We start from the raw sequence: 13,750 nt of genomic DNA, 5'->3' as shown, positions 1-13,750 counted from the left end.
ATTAATTTTTAAAGTTAACTTTATTGGGATATTCTAAGGTTGTTATTCATGGGGTAATTCTTCCTGTAAAATAGCATTCCCTTTCAGTTATTTGTCTTCTTTTCTTATGATTTTTAAAATAATTATATTTTCATAGTTTGTTCTTTCTTTTATTGTCTTTTTGGTGTACTCCAATCTTGTATATATTTGATCTCCAATGCCTATTTTTTTCTATCATTTCTCTCAATCTCGTTTTAATCTTGCTTTTTATAATTCTATTTCCCTTTATCTCATATGCAATTTCGATCTTCCTTATAAAGCTTTCTGCAGTGTCTATTTTTCCTTGACTTATTTATATTTAACTTTTATTTTTAAAAGGGTTCTATTTTGCTTTTATATCCTGTGTTGAGTCTTATCAGCTCCTGGTTTACTTTTCTTACAGTCAAGTCATCACCTCCAGGATGTCTGACCATCTCTTCACTTGTTATTATATTTACTTTTGCATTCTTCTTTTATAGCTGCAGTTGGTTTACATTTATTAACACTGAGTTATATTTTTCTCTTCTTTATTGTAACTTTTTTGGTGACTATAAAGTAAAGGAAAAATATAAATATAGATTTATATGTATTGGGGGGGTGGTATTATTTCACATATTTTTTCTCTTCTCAGGATTTCACCTTTGATATTATAGTCACAAACTAATTATTTAAAATATGGTTCTTCTAGGTAGCTAGGACTCCTTTTCCTCTTAGAAAATTACCTAGCTTAGGAGGACCTAAATTAGCCTAGATGTCTTCCTCTGATGACCCCTCCAGAGTATACATTTCCTATTTCCCAAGATGCCTATGCCTTTCTGAAGGGGTGTTTCTGTCTCTGTTTGGGTACATTTCAACTTTTCACAGCCTATTATTTTTTCTTAACTTCTCTCCTCACACCTTCACAACTGCAGCCAGTTTATCCATGGTCCTACTTAACAACAGTTTCTTCTTTCTTGTGGCACCCTAGGTCTCTTTTATTCCTCCTTCCCTGTCTGGCAACAAGATTCACTGACTTCTCTGTGCTGCAGAGCAATTACACTGTGTTCCAAATTAGATTCTCTATTCATCTAGGTGTTCAAAACCCTCAAATTTCTGCCACTCATAGAACCCTCTCACATTACAAGGTGTTTGGTGACCATCTGGTATTATTTCAGTATACTTTCTTGAATTCCCAGTACCCCTATTTCCAAGCAGTTAACAAGGTGTTGAATTGGACATGACATTACTCTCCACAAGAGGAGAGCTTTTGGTAGATATTAACAATTTTATATTTTCTCCATGTCATTGTATTTTTTTTCACAATTCAATAAAACAAAGGCATAATTAGAATGGAAAAATTAATAGATTTGATAACAAAGATATTTTTAAATTTATAGTTTGTCAACAGACTTAAGGAAATGGATCTAAACAGATATTAAAGCATGGAACATTTTTTTAAGCACAGAACTTTTAACAAAATATTATTTATAGTAGTAAAAAAACTGAAAACAACCTGAAAATTATGGAACACTATTTTACAACATAAGAAAGAGCTTATGATATATTGTACTGGAAAACAAAACCATGTGTACAACACTCTCACAATTAAATGTATACATACCTCCAGTAATACATTAAAAAAACAGTGAAAATGGTTTGAGATTTCACATGATTTATATTTTTTCTCTATATTTTGTAAAATTTTTATAACACAGAGTATTGCATTTAAAACTGTGAAAAATAATATTAAATAGAAAAACCCTGAAATTACTTAGAGACTGAATTTTAAAAATACTTTCATTATTTGCAGTACTAAACATGATTGATATCTTGGGTAGAGTAAGAAAACAAAAGCTATTTAGAGTCACTTTTTAATTTATTATTTCATTCAAAAGCATAAAGAGCTAGAGGGAAAGTACTGATTTTCATATTCTGTGTATGGCTTGTGCATAGTGAATATAAGCATTTCTAGAATGTAGGAATAATTATAGGGATGTGGAAATGGTTATATAAAACATGCCTCTCTTTTATACCTGAGGTCAAAATATGGTTTCCTTCCTGTTCTTGATACATGTATATTTCCTTTCATTTATGTAGTATCTAAGGATGGAAGCTCATTGGAAGTTATTGCTCAAAGTCATATGCACCCTTAGGTGTTGTAAAGAGAGTCAGAGCCGGCACCAGATTGCAGATGCAAAGTAAAGCTATATAAAAGAACAAAACGTGCGATGATGGTGTGCTGTGTAAAAGACTGAAGGGAAAATTCCATGTGGAGAATGGCAACCTGAAGATGATGTAGAAAGGGCAAGCTCATGAGTTCAGTTGACTGTAAAATATAAGACTTTAAAAGGGAAGGTTACATAAGAGCTTAACCAATTTAACTTCAGAATCAAATAAAATGAGGGTGAAGTGTTACATTTTCTAAAGGGCTCATGAATGTAATTTTTCTCTTTATTTATGTGAGAATATTTCAAACTCCAAACAGCAGTTTCAGCATCTCTATGGGACACCATTGTACTTATGAGCAGTGCCAAAGATGCCTGCTGGAAAAACAAATTATAGTCAGTGCAAGCTCAGCAGAGTAGGAAGTAATAGACAAAACAGTATTTTCCTCAAAAACATCTTTAGATGATTTTTGAAGGAATCAAGATTTCAGTAGAAATTTTTCATCATAGACAGTTAGCAAGCTTTTTTTTTTTTTTTTTTTTTTTTTTTTGCGGTACGCGGGCCTCTCACCGTTGTGGCCTCTCCCGTTGCGGAGCAGAGGCTCCGGACGCGCAGGCTCAGCGGCCATGGCTCACGGGCCCAGCTGCTCCACGGCATGTGGGATCTTCCCGGACCAGGGCACGAACCCGTGTCCCCTGCATCAGCAGGCGGGCTCTCAACCACTGCGCCACCAGGGAAGCCCAGTTAGCAAGCTTTTAATGGCAGTTGTGATATTCAGCAATGATCCTCAACATGCTGTGAAGATAAACTCCTCATCCCATAAAAACTACAGGCCTCCTCGTGCTATAACTTATGATGATATTACACTACAGGTCATCTTCTATGTACAGAGTTCAGTAGCTTGAATATGAGTGCTATTGCACTCATATGAAAAAATGTAATAGCTATTATAAAGGAATATGGTTTAAACAATGCTCTGAATGTTCCTTGTAGTGTATTCAGGTCAATTTCCTGCTGGTTTCCAGTTTCAGAACAATTTCCTGGAGGCTTCAAACTTTTAGCACTTTCCAGATACCATTTCTTTGGGCAAGGAGAGAAATGGAGGAGAAAACTGGTGCTTATTACTAGAGCAATCATGAATGCTCCACTACAATTGAAAAGCTTAGCATGAAACAAGATTCTATGACTGCATCAAAGTATGGTAAGATTTATGTGTTGTAAAGGCTCTTGGCTAAGTACTGGATGCAGTATCATGACATATTTTACTGTCTTGTAAATTACATGATTTACAACACAAGCTTTCCATCAGCACAATTTTTATTTATTGACTAGAGTGTCAGAAATGTCACAGGAGGCAAAAGTCATCCACAACGAATAATGATTACATTTTTCTAAAATGATAAAAACATTAGCTCTTGGTTGAGCAGTTATGCTATGATGCTTCTTATAGCAGTTTCTGTCTTCACTTTTTAAATAGATAAATAAGATCAATTTCATTCTTTCTTCCCTCTGCTGAGGCAGCTAGGATAATTGCTTTTTTCACTCATTCTACTTCCTAGGTGTTCACAAGAGGTTTCTATCTACTTTCAATGCACAACGGATTAGGTTACTTTACACCCTTGATATATTGTAACTGTTACTTACCAGCCAGAGAGAAGCTGGTATGCTGGCCTCTTACCTTCATAACTCTAAGAAAAGGCAACATTTCATAAAGTAAGGGACACTGGGCTAGTGAACAGGCAACCAGGGTTTTCTATCCACTATTGCCAGTGATATTCTGCTTCTATTAAAACAACAACAGCAAACAAACAAAAAACAGTACAGAGAAATAGACCAGGAATAGAAATGTTAAAGCTCCGTTACAGTTATTAGAACACAGCAGGCAGGGCTCTGATAGATCTGAAACCCAGCATCCTGAAAACTGTGCTCATTGCCCCACTTTTGGATCTGGGTGATTTGTATTAATCATCAGTCTTTTATGCTTCGGAAAGTAAACATTCTGAAAACAAGAAGATCACCTGCTTCATTAAAACACACCACGACTTCAAATGTTCTCCATTTTTTTCAAAAGGTCTAATGAATTGCAATGCACCACAGTATTTAAAACAAGTAGCATATTTAGGGCTTGATGATAAGATATATCAAAATATTGTCACTGACAGGATCCTTGGGGAAATGGGTTTATCTTTGTGTGACGAGATTCTGACTCTTCTTGAAACTCATCTGATTGCTGTTGCTTCCACCTTAGTAGCCTTTAATAGCTATCTGTTTAGTGTTTGGTAAAATAAATAAGTAAATCCGTTCATCAACTTGCACCAGGGAAAACACATGGAAACCCAAGCATTCAATTTTCAAGAAGTTTGTGACTTGTGCATCCCAGTCCATGACCCAATCTACTTTATTTCATACACTTAGAGCAAAACTTTTTAAAAAGTTGTCTTTCTTCATTCTTTCCAATTCTTTCCTCTTATTCTATCTTAAATCCATTTAAATAAATCTTTAGTTCCCAATCCTCCATCAAAACTGCTCTTATCAAGCTCCATATTTTTCAGTCTAATGGCTAGTTCTCTGTGCTCATCTTATTTAGACTGACCCATAAGAAACATGATATTTGGCCATCTTGGACCCACAACAATAGTGATTTTGCATACTTTAATCTCTCTTAACCTAACAGGAACATTGTATTTGGTTGTACTTCCCACTCTCTTGAAATGTTTTCTTTATTTGGCTTCCAAACCACCACATCCTCCTGGTTTTTCTCCTACCTCATTGCCCTCCATCTCAGTCTTCTCACCAGCTCCTCCCAGTCTCTCCAACCTGTAATCCTTGTGTCCCAAGACTCAGACCTTAAATGGGATCTACTCTCTATTTGCAAACGTTCCCTTGGTGATCTCATCTCGTCTTGTGAGTTTAAATTTCACCTCTTTGCTGATGATTCCCATCCCAGCTCTCCACACACAGTTGATATTTGTACAACTATCCAAGTTGAAACTACTTGGATTTTAATTGGTATGCCAAACTAACATGTCCAAAACTATTTTTTCAGTTGAAGTATAGTTGATTTACAATGTTGTGTTGGTTTCAGTTGTACGGCAAAGTGATTCGGTTATACATACATATATACCTATTTTTTTCAGATTCTTTGCCCTTACAGAGTATTACAAAATATTGTGTATAGTTCCCTGTGCTACACAGTAGGTCCTTGTTTTTCTATTTTATATATAGTAGTGTGGATCTGTTTATCCCAAATTCCAAATTTATCCCTCCCCCCTTCCCCTTTGGTAACCATAAGTTTGTTTTCTCTGTCTGTGAGTCTATTTCTGTTTTGTATAGAAGTTCATTTGTATCATTTTCTTTTAGATTCCAAATATAAGCGATATCATATGATATTTGTCTTTGTCTGGCCTACTTCACTTAGTATGATATTCTCTATGTCCATCCATATTGCTGCAAATGGCATTATTTCATCTTTTTTTATGGCTGAGTAATATTCCATTGTATATATGTACCAATTCTTTATCCATTCATCTGTTGATGGACATTTAGGTTGCTTTCATGTCTTAGCTATTGTAAACAGTGCTGCAATGAACATTGGGGTACATGTATATTTTCCATTTATGGTTTCCTCTAGATATATGCCCAGGAGTGGAATTACTGGCTCATAAGGTATCTCTATTTTTAGTTTTTTAAGGAACCTCCATACCTCTCTCCATAGTAGCTGCACCAATTTACATTACCACGAACGGTATAGGAGAGTTACCTGTTCTCCACACCCTCTCAAGCATTTATTATTTGTAGATTTTGGATGATGACCATTCTGACCAATGTGAGTTGATACCTCATTTTAGTTTTAGGTTTTTTTTTTTTTTTTTTTTTTTTTTTTTTTTTGCGGTACGAGGACCTCTCACTATTGTGGCCTCTCCCATTGCAGAGCACAGGCTCCGGACGCGCAGGCTCAGCAGCCATGGCTCACAGGCCCAGCCACTCCATGGCATGCGGAATCCTTCTGGACCGGGGCACAAACCCGTGTTCCCTGCATCAGCAGGCGGGCTCTCAACCACTGCATCACCAGGGAAGCCCTCACTGTAGTTTTGATTGCATTTCTCTAATGATTAGCAATGTTGAGCATTTTTTCATGTGCCTTCTGGCCATCTGTTAGTTTTATTTGGAGAAATGTCTATTTAGACCTTCTGCCTATCTAAAATGTTTTTTTTTGATTGGACCCCTACCCATGCTACTAAACCTACTTCTTCTAGCTGTTTTCCACCTTATTATCTTTCTAGTGTTCACAAATCAGCTTTCTGGTTTCTCAAGTCAAATTCTTCAAATCATCATCCACCTCCAATACTCTTCACTTTCTCTCACACTTTAGATTAAATTCATCAAAAAATATGATTAACTATATTTTCAGAATATAATTACTTTTTATCACCTTTCCTGCTTCTGCTCTGATCCTAGTCACTATTATCTCTCTCCTATATTATTTAATCATCTATATTGGCCTCTCTTTTCCCACCAGTTCTGCTTTTAGTTTTTTTCAACACCCCAGTCAGGGTGATTCTGTATCAGTATAAATCAGATCATCTCGGTTTAGAGCCCTTCAGGGACTTCTGTCCCATTCATTTATATTGTAAAGTCTTTATATTATAAAGCCTTATATTGCTGAAGGCCTACCTGATAAGTCCCTTTAGCCTTCTGATCTCAACTCCTAATCCACAAAGCAACAGCCACACAATAGTTATGAATATTTGATTACCTAGGGTCACATCCTCGAACTAAGCAATTGATTCCCAAATTGGCTATATAGCAGAGTCATCCAGAGAGCATTTACAATATGCTGATGTTAATCCAACATATAATGTCCAAATTAACTTCAGGACCTTGACACTTATGGCCTTTCCCAGAAGCCACATAACTTGCTCCCTTACCTCCTTGATCAAGTATCACTTTCACACAGAGGCCCCCTTTGCTACCTTTTTTAAAATTCACTTTCCTACACACATACATTCCCCATTGCCATTTCATGCTTTGTATTTCTCCGTAGTCCTTATCACAATACAATATATCAAATATTCTGCTTTTATTTTTGTTTCTATCTCACTATAATAGATGGTGTCAGGGCCTTGCCCATACTTCCTCAGCACTCCCCATTCCTTCCATGCCTACATCACCTTACTGCAAGCACCTGCAGCTCCCTTCCTGAAGATTTCCTTTCAACCCCACATGGTCAGCAGTAGTGGGATTTGGTAAAGTTGGAGAATAAATACTCCATCACCTGAGGGTGGGATAACACTGATTAATATTATATACTATCTTCCAGAGTTCCCCTGTGGAATCTAACCTCAGTTGCCCTCAGGGATAACCTATACCCACACTGGCCTTCCATACATCCCCTGCCTCACTCACCCATTCTCCTACAGGTACCTTCTGATATGATCTCCAAATAAACTATTTTATTCAAAGGGTCTGCTTCTGGGGAGATCCACCCTAGGATATATCCCAAGAGCCCATCTTCCTTTAATGGAGAAGGATTTTTGATCTGTTTTACTTTACTGATTTATCTCCAATGACTAGAGCAGAGCCTGGATCACAGTAGAAACTTCATAAGTATTTGTTGGATCAATGAATCCCTATTATAAAACATCACTGACTCTACTTTGAACACAGTCAGGGCATGTTATTGCAATAAACTAATTTACAAATAATCTGCTCATACCAAAAAGAATTTCCTACAAGTCTCAACTGCCAGTGATTCTGTTATGTTAAGTTTTGAAAAATGTGGAGATTTTGTAAAATTGGTAGATTGGGGCAAAAAGAAAAATTTATATTAAAAGAGAGAAATTTATATTATAATGAAATTTATATTACAATAATGATTTTCAATCTTGATTGCACAGTAGAATCACCTTGTTGCAATTTACAAATTTCTGATTTCTGGACTTCAGTCTTCCTGAATCTAGATTCTGTTGATCCGGAGTAGAGTGCATAAATATATTTTTAATGTTCTTTTAATGATCCTGATGCATAACTAAGTTTGGGAACCACGTGCTTACCTAGAAGATGCAACTCTAAGTAATCAAGTACTTACACAATATGATACTTCAGAAGATAAATATAAATGCCTTAAATATTTTCAATTGTATTTAAACAAGCATCAAAAACATTACTGTAAAAAATACTAACACTTAAAACATCTATGGAGGTAATGTTTTCATTATATGAAATATTTATTATCTTTCTATAAAGTTGCAATTACTTTTCCTTTGGTCTAGAGAGGAGAATGTGGGGCTTCCCTGGTGGCGCAGTGGTTGAGAGCCCGCCTGCCGATGCAGGGGACATGGGTTCGTGCCCCGGTCCGGGAGGATCCCACGTGCCGCAGAGCAGCTGGGCCCGTGAGCCATGGCCGCTGAGCCTGCGCGTCCGGAGCCTCTGCTCCGCAACGGGAGAGGCCACAACAGTGAGAGGCCCGCGTACCACGCACACACACAAAAAAACATAAAAAACAAAAACAAATAGAAAGGAGAATGTGGAACTAATAAATACATGTACGAAGGAAAACTGTTAACTTTCATATAAGTTAAGACATTGAACACCCATACAAATACAGTAAAAAGAATACCACTGTAATTTTTTGAAGAGTCCAAGGGCTGTATTTTTCTTCAAACTTACGTATCATAGAGACCAGAGTTTCCAGTATCTCTCTGCTAAATATAAATGAAAGGAAAAAATCAAGTACACATTTTATATATTACATATGAATCGCCTGGTTGGTGCATGTTTCATCACTAGTAATTACTATCTTAAGGATTAATATACTTGCCTCTTGCTGGTCTGGATAAGAAAAAAAAAGAGAAATAACTTTATATTCTCTTGATATTTCCAGTGTAATTATCCACACTCAAAACAAAGGAAAATGGATTATAGAACCATCTGTCATTACAAGTAAATTAATTGCTCTTACAGAAGCAATAAAGTCTTTACTCCTTTGAGTCACCTCCTTGTCACACTGAAAAAGAAACAAAAAATCAAGTAAAAGCCATGCCCAGTCAGTCCAGTAGTGACTCTTGGGGAAGACTGTGTTTTGAATCCTAATTATACAAAAAAAAATCATCAATAAACTGATCCAGGGAGTTTCTCTAATGAGGCAAACAGGCCATTTTCTAGTATCAAATAGCACTTGTTTCCTAGGAGAAGAAGAAATATTTCAGGTCTTCCTAACAGTCTTTTTCTTATCCAACAGAGTCTAAGTCTGTACAAAAAGAAACAAGATTACATGAGTTAAAGAAGGAAATTTTTGTTTCTCCAACTCTCTCTCCCCTCCTTAGCAGGAAAACCAGTGAGGCTTATTACAGGGAGAACTAAAGAGTTGTAGGAAACTCAGACTCCATCCTTATGCACAGACTTTCTCACTCCCAGTCCCAGAACAGAAGCAGCAGATTTAAAAGTACCAGCCTGTCAAGAACACGCCAGACACCTCCAGCCTGCAGCACGGCCCGGCTCCAGACCTGACCCCCACCAAGGTGGTGGCCACCAGCAAGGCCCTGGAGAAGCCACTGCTTGAACTGGGCTTTGGCTCTAGCCCCTTTGGCTCAAGGCCCTCCCCTTGCCAAGGTGACAGCCACCAGTACACCCGAGGGAGGATGCAGCTTGCACATGGATCCAGTTCTGACTCTTCCAAGTCCACCCCTCACCCCTGCCAAGGTGATGACTGTCACTGAACTCTGAGAGAGTCTGCTGTTCACACCCAGCCCCTTCCCTAGCCCCTCTTGCTCTCTCTATCCCAGTCCCCACCAAGGCACCAGATGCTGCTGTGCCTGGGAAGAGGCCCGAGCTCACATCGGGCTATATTATAGCCACTTTGGCTGCATTCCTGACCCTGTCAAGGTAGCAACCCCCAGTACATCCTGGGAGAAGCCATGGCCTATGCTGGACTCGGCACTAACCCCACCCCCAGGTCAAGCCAATCCCTGCCAAGGTAATGACCCTGCACACACTGGACAATGCTCACTTCAGATCCAGCTGTCTCACCAAAGCCACTGGACACACACGGACTGCAGGAGGATGCTCCTCTAGAAGAATACATCTTCAAGACTGGGGTAAGTAACTGTTTCACCTAATTTCAAAGAGAAAAACAGAAAAAGTCGAACAAAATGAGAAGACAGGGATATGTTCCAAATGAAAGAGCAAGATAAAACCACAGAAAAAACCCAAATGAAACAGTGATAAGTAATTTACCTGTTAAGAGTTCAAAATAACAGTCATAAGAAGTCTCACTGAACTTGGGAAAAGCAGAGAGGAACAGAGTGAGAAGTTCAACAAATAATTAGAAAATATAAAAAAGAAACAATCAAAGCTGAACAATACAATAACTGGAATCAAAAACACACTAGAAGGAATCAAGTATTTAGTGATTCAGAAGAATGCATAAATGATCTGAAAGACAGAATAGTGGATATCACTGAACCAGAACAGCAAAATAAAAACATTACAAAATACCAATAGTTTAAGACGTCTCTGAGACAACATCAAGCATACTACACATTTTAATTATAGGGGTCCCAGAAGGAGAAGAGAGAGAGAAATTGGCAGAAAACTTATTTGATGAAATAATGGCTGAAAACTTCCTTAACATGAAGAAGGAAAAGGATATCCAGGTCCAGAAAGCACAGAGTCCTAAAAAGAAGAACTTGAAAAGATCCACAACAATTCTTACCATAATTAAAATGGCAAAAGTTAAACATGAAGAGACAATTTTAAGGAAGCAAGAGAAAAACAGAGTCCCATACAAGGGAATCCCCATATGGCTATCAGCTGATTTTTCAGCATAAACTCTGCAGGCCAGAAGGGAGAGGCATGATATATTTAAATTGATGAAAGGGAAAAACCTACAACAAAGAATACTCTGCCCAACAAGGTTATCCCTCAGAATTGAAGGAGAGAGAAAGATTTCCCCAGGCAAACAAAAACTGAAAGAGTTCATCATCACTAAACTGGTCTTATAAGAAATTTTATAGGGTCTTCTTTAAGTGAAAAATAAAAGGTCATAACAAGAAATAAGAAAATATATAGAGGAAAACAATCTCACTGGTAAAGGCAAATATATAGTTAAGGCAGTGGATCAACTAATTTAATAAGCTAGTATGATATCAAAAGAAAAAAGTCATAATATCATTGGTAACTACATTGGTAACTACATTAACAGTTAAAGGATACACCTAAAGATATAAAATATGACATCAAAAACATAAAACATGAAAAGGGAGTAAAAAATGTAAAGCTTCATGAACATGCATGAACTTAAATAATTATCAGTTTTAAACAACATATATATATATATATATATATACATAGTACCATCCAGGTTCATCCATATTGTCACAGATGGCAAGATTTCATTCTTTTTTATGGCTGAGTAATATTCCATGTTCAATTACTTTTATAGGGTCTGTATCTAAAATTAGAAATATCATATCTAAAAAGCATGCTGCATTAGTTTGTTAGGCAAGGCTGCCACACAAATTACTACAGACTAGGTGATTAAACAACAAAAAGATTACTATTTTCTCACAATTCTGGAGGCTGGATATCTGAGATCAAGGTGTCAGGAGATTTGCTATCTTTCAAGGCCTCTCTTTGTGGCTGGCAGATGGCTGCCTCCTGCTGTGTCCTCACATGGCCCTTCTTCTGTGTGTTTACCTCCCTGGGGTCAAGTTGTATGTCCAAATTTCCTCTTCATATAAAGACTCCAGTTAGATTTTTTAAGGCCCACCCATATGATCTGATTTAACTTTAACCACCTCTTTAAACATCCTCTCTCAAAATACAGTCACATTTTAAGGTACTAAGGGTTAGGATTTCAATACATGAATTTTCAGGAAACACAATTCAGCCCCTAACATATGCTATTTAAAAAAAAATTACAACAGAATTCCAAACTACATAGTCAACAAATTAGAGACAATTAATACTCTCACTGACAGTGTACAGTTCCCATTTCTTCACATTTTTACCTGTATTGTCAGTCATTCAATTTTCTGATTCTTTCTCATGTGGGCCCTTAGCTAGAAACAACCAAGGAATGGCCTTTGTCTCCATTTATTTTTTTTCTTTTGTTTTACACATTTTTGCTATCATGTTTCTTGAATCCCGTTATAATCTATGATAGGATATTATGTCTTTGTTTCAGGCCTTACCACTCTTTCTTAAAAAGTGTATATATTACCAATTGTTAAAAGTCCATTTTAAGTTTAATGTATATCAACTGTACTACCGAGGAACTTTTGTTTGCTTTACAATATCCTGCAAGATTCTGGCTTCTATTTATTTACTGCCAGGAAAGGACTGTCATGCCAGTTATACTACATTTCTGCTCTGTTCTTTTTATTTATATTCACTCAGCTACCTGTATATTCTGCTTGTGTTTCAAATTGTATCATCCTTTCATTTCTGTGGGACGTATAATATTCAGATTGCTTCCCAGCTAAATATATACCCACTGTGAAGTCACATGCCTACTCTTAGACTTTTTGTGTAAGACTATAAAGTATTCTATCTGATTGTAGTTTTAAATTATTTTATTATTTGCATAAAGATGGTCACAAATATTGTATACCTCCATGTGATCTGAAAAGAATATCTTTGGTTTTCTCTTCTCAAAGCTAAATTTTTTCTAGGCTCTGCAGGAAAAGATTTTTAGACCTCTCAATATCTTTACTTTTCTCCCTAAGGTCTCATATTTATACAATTATCAATGTATTTTTGAAGACAAGTTCCTTGGTTTCATGCCTACTGACCATATTTATGTCAACATCTTATCATCTCTTATTTGAACACTTGCAAAATTTTCCTATCAGAATTCCCAACAAGTTGCTTATCTCTAATTTCCTCCATCATCTTCAGTGCTGACAAAATTATCTTTAAAAGAAAGGTGTGGCCACTTTATGTTCCTGCATTAAAATTTCTTTGACTCCACACTTGAATGAATTCCAATATAAGATATTCCCATCTGGCACCAAATTTTCTCTCCATATCCAACTTCAAACATCCCTCTCTCCTTATCTCAAGTCACATGGGAAACGTTTCCCATGGCTTCCATAACACAGCATGACTTTTGAAATGATACACTTACTAAAAAAAACCCACTTACAGAAATTATTCTTCTGAGAAACCAATATCCATTCTTCAAGACCCAAATCAAATATCACCTTACTATGTAAACTCAAGGAAAATTAAATCCTGCCTTCTCTGTGCTTTCACAGTGTTTTATTCCTCTGTAATATTTATTACATCATATCTAAATTGTATGTTTATTTATCTTGTGTCTGTAGTTTATCATATGTTTTTCCAAGGCAATGACCACGATGTATTATCAGTGCTGTTCACAGTAAGTATTCAGTGAGTGTTGAACGAATGGATAATGTGGTCAAACTACTATAAAATATAACCACATATTTTTCTATTATATAATGGGGTCTTAGAGGGTACTTCTCTTTTCATTTATATCATATTGTAGCTTTCCTCTAATTCTGAATTGATAAGACTGCCTCTTAATTATCTATAGATCTCTATGAGTATATTCTCTTTGCCA

This window comes from Physeter macrocephalus, chromosome 16 (genome assembly GCF_002837175.3).
Source record: "Physeter macrocephalus isolate SW-GA chromosome 16, ASM283717v5, whole genome shotgun sequence".
Classification (NCBI taxonomy): Eukaryota; Metazoa; Chordata; class Mammalia; order Artiodactyla; family Physeteridae; genus Physeter; species Physeter macrocephalus.
This window is presented reverse-complemented; position numbering follows the sequence as displayed.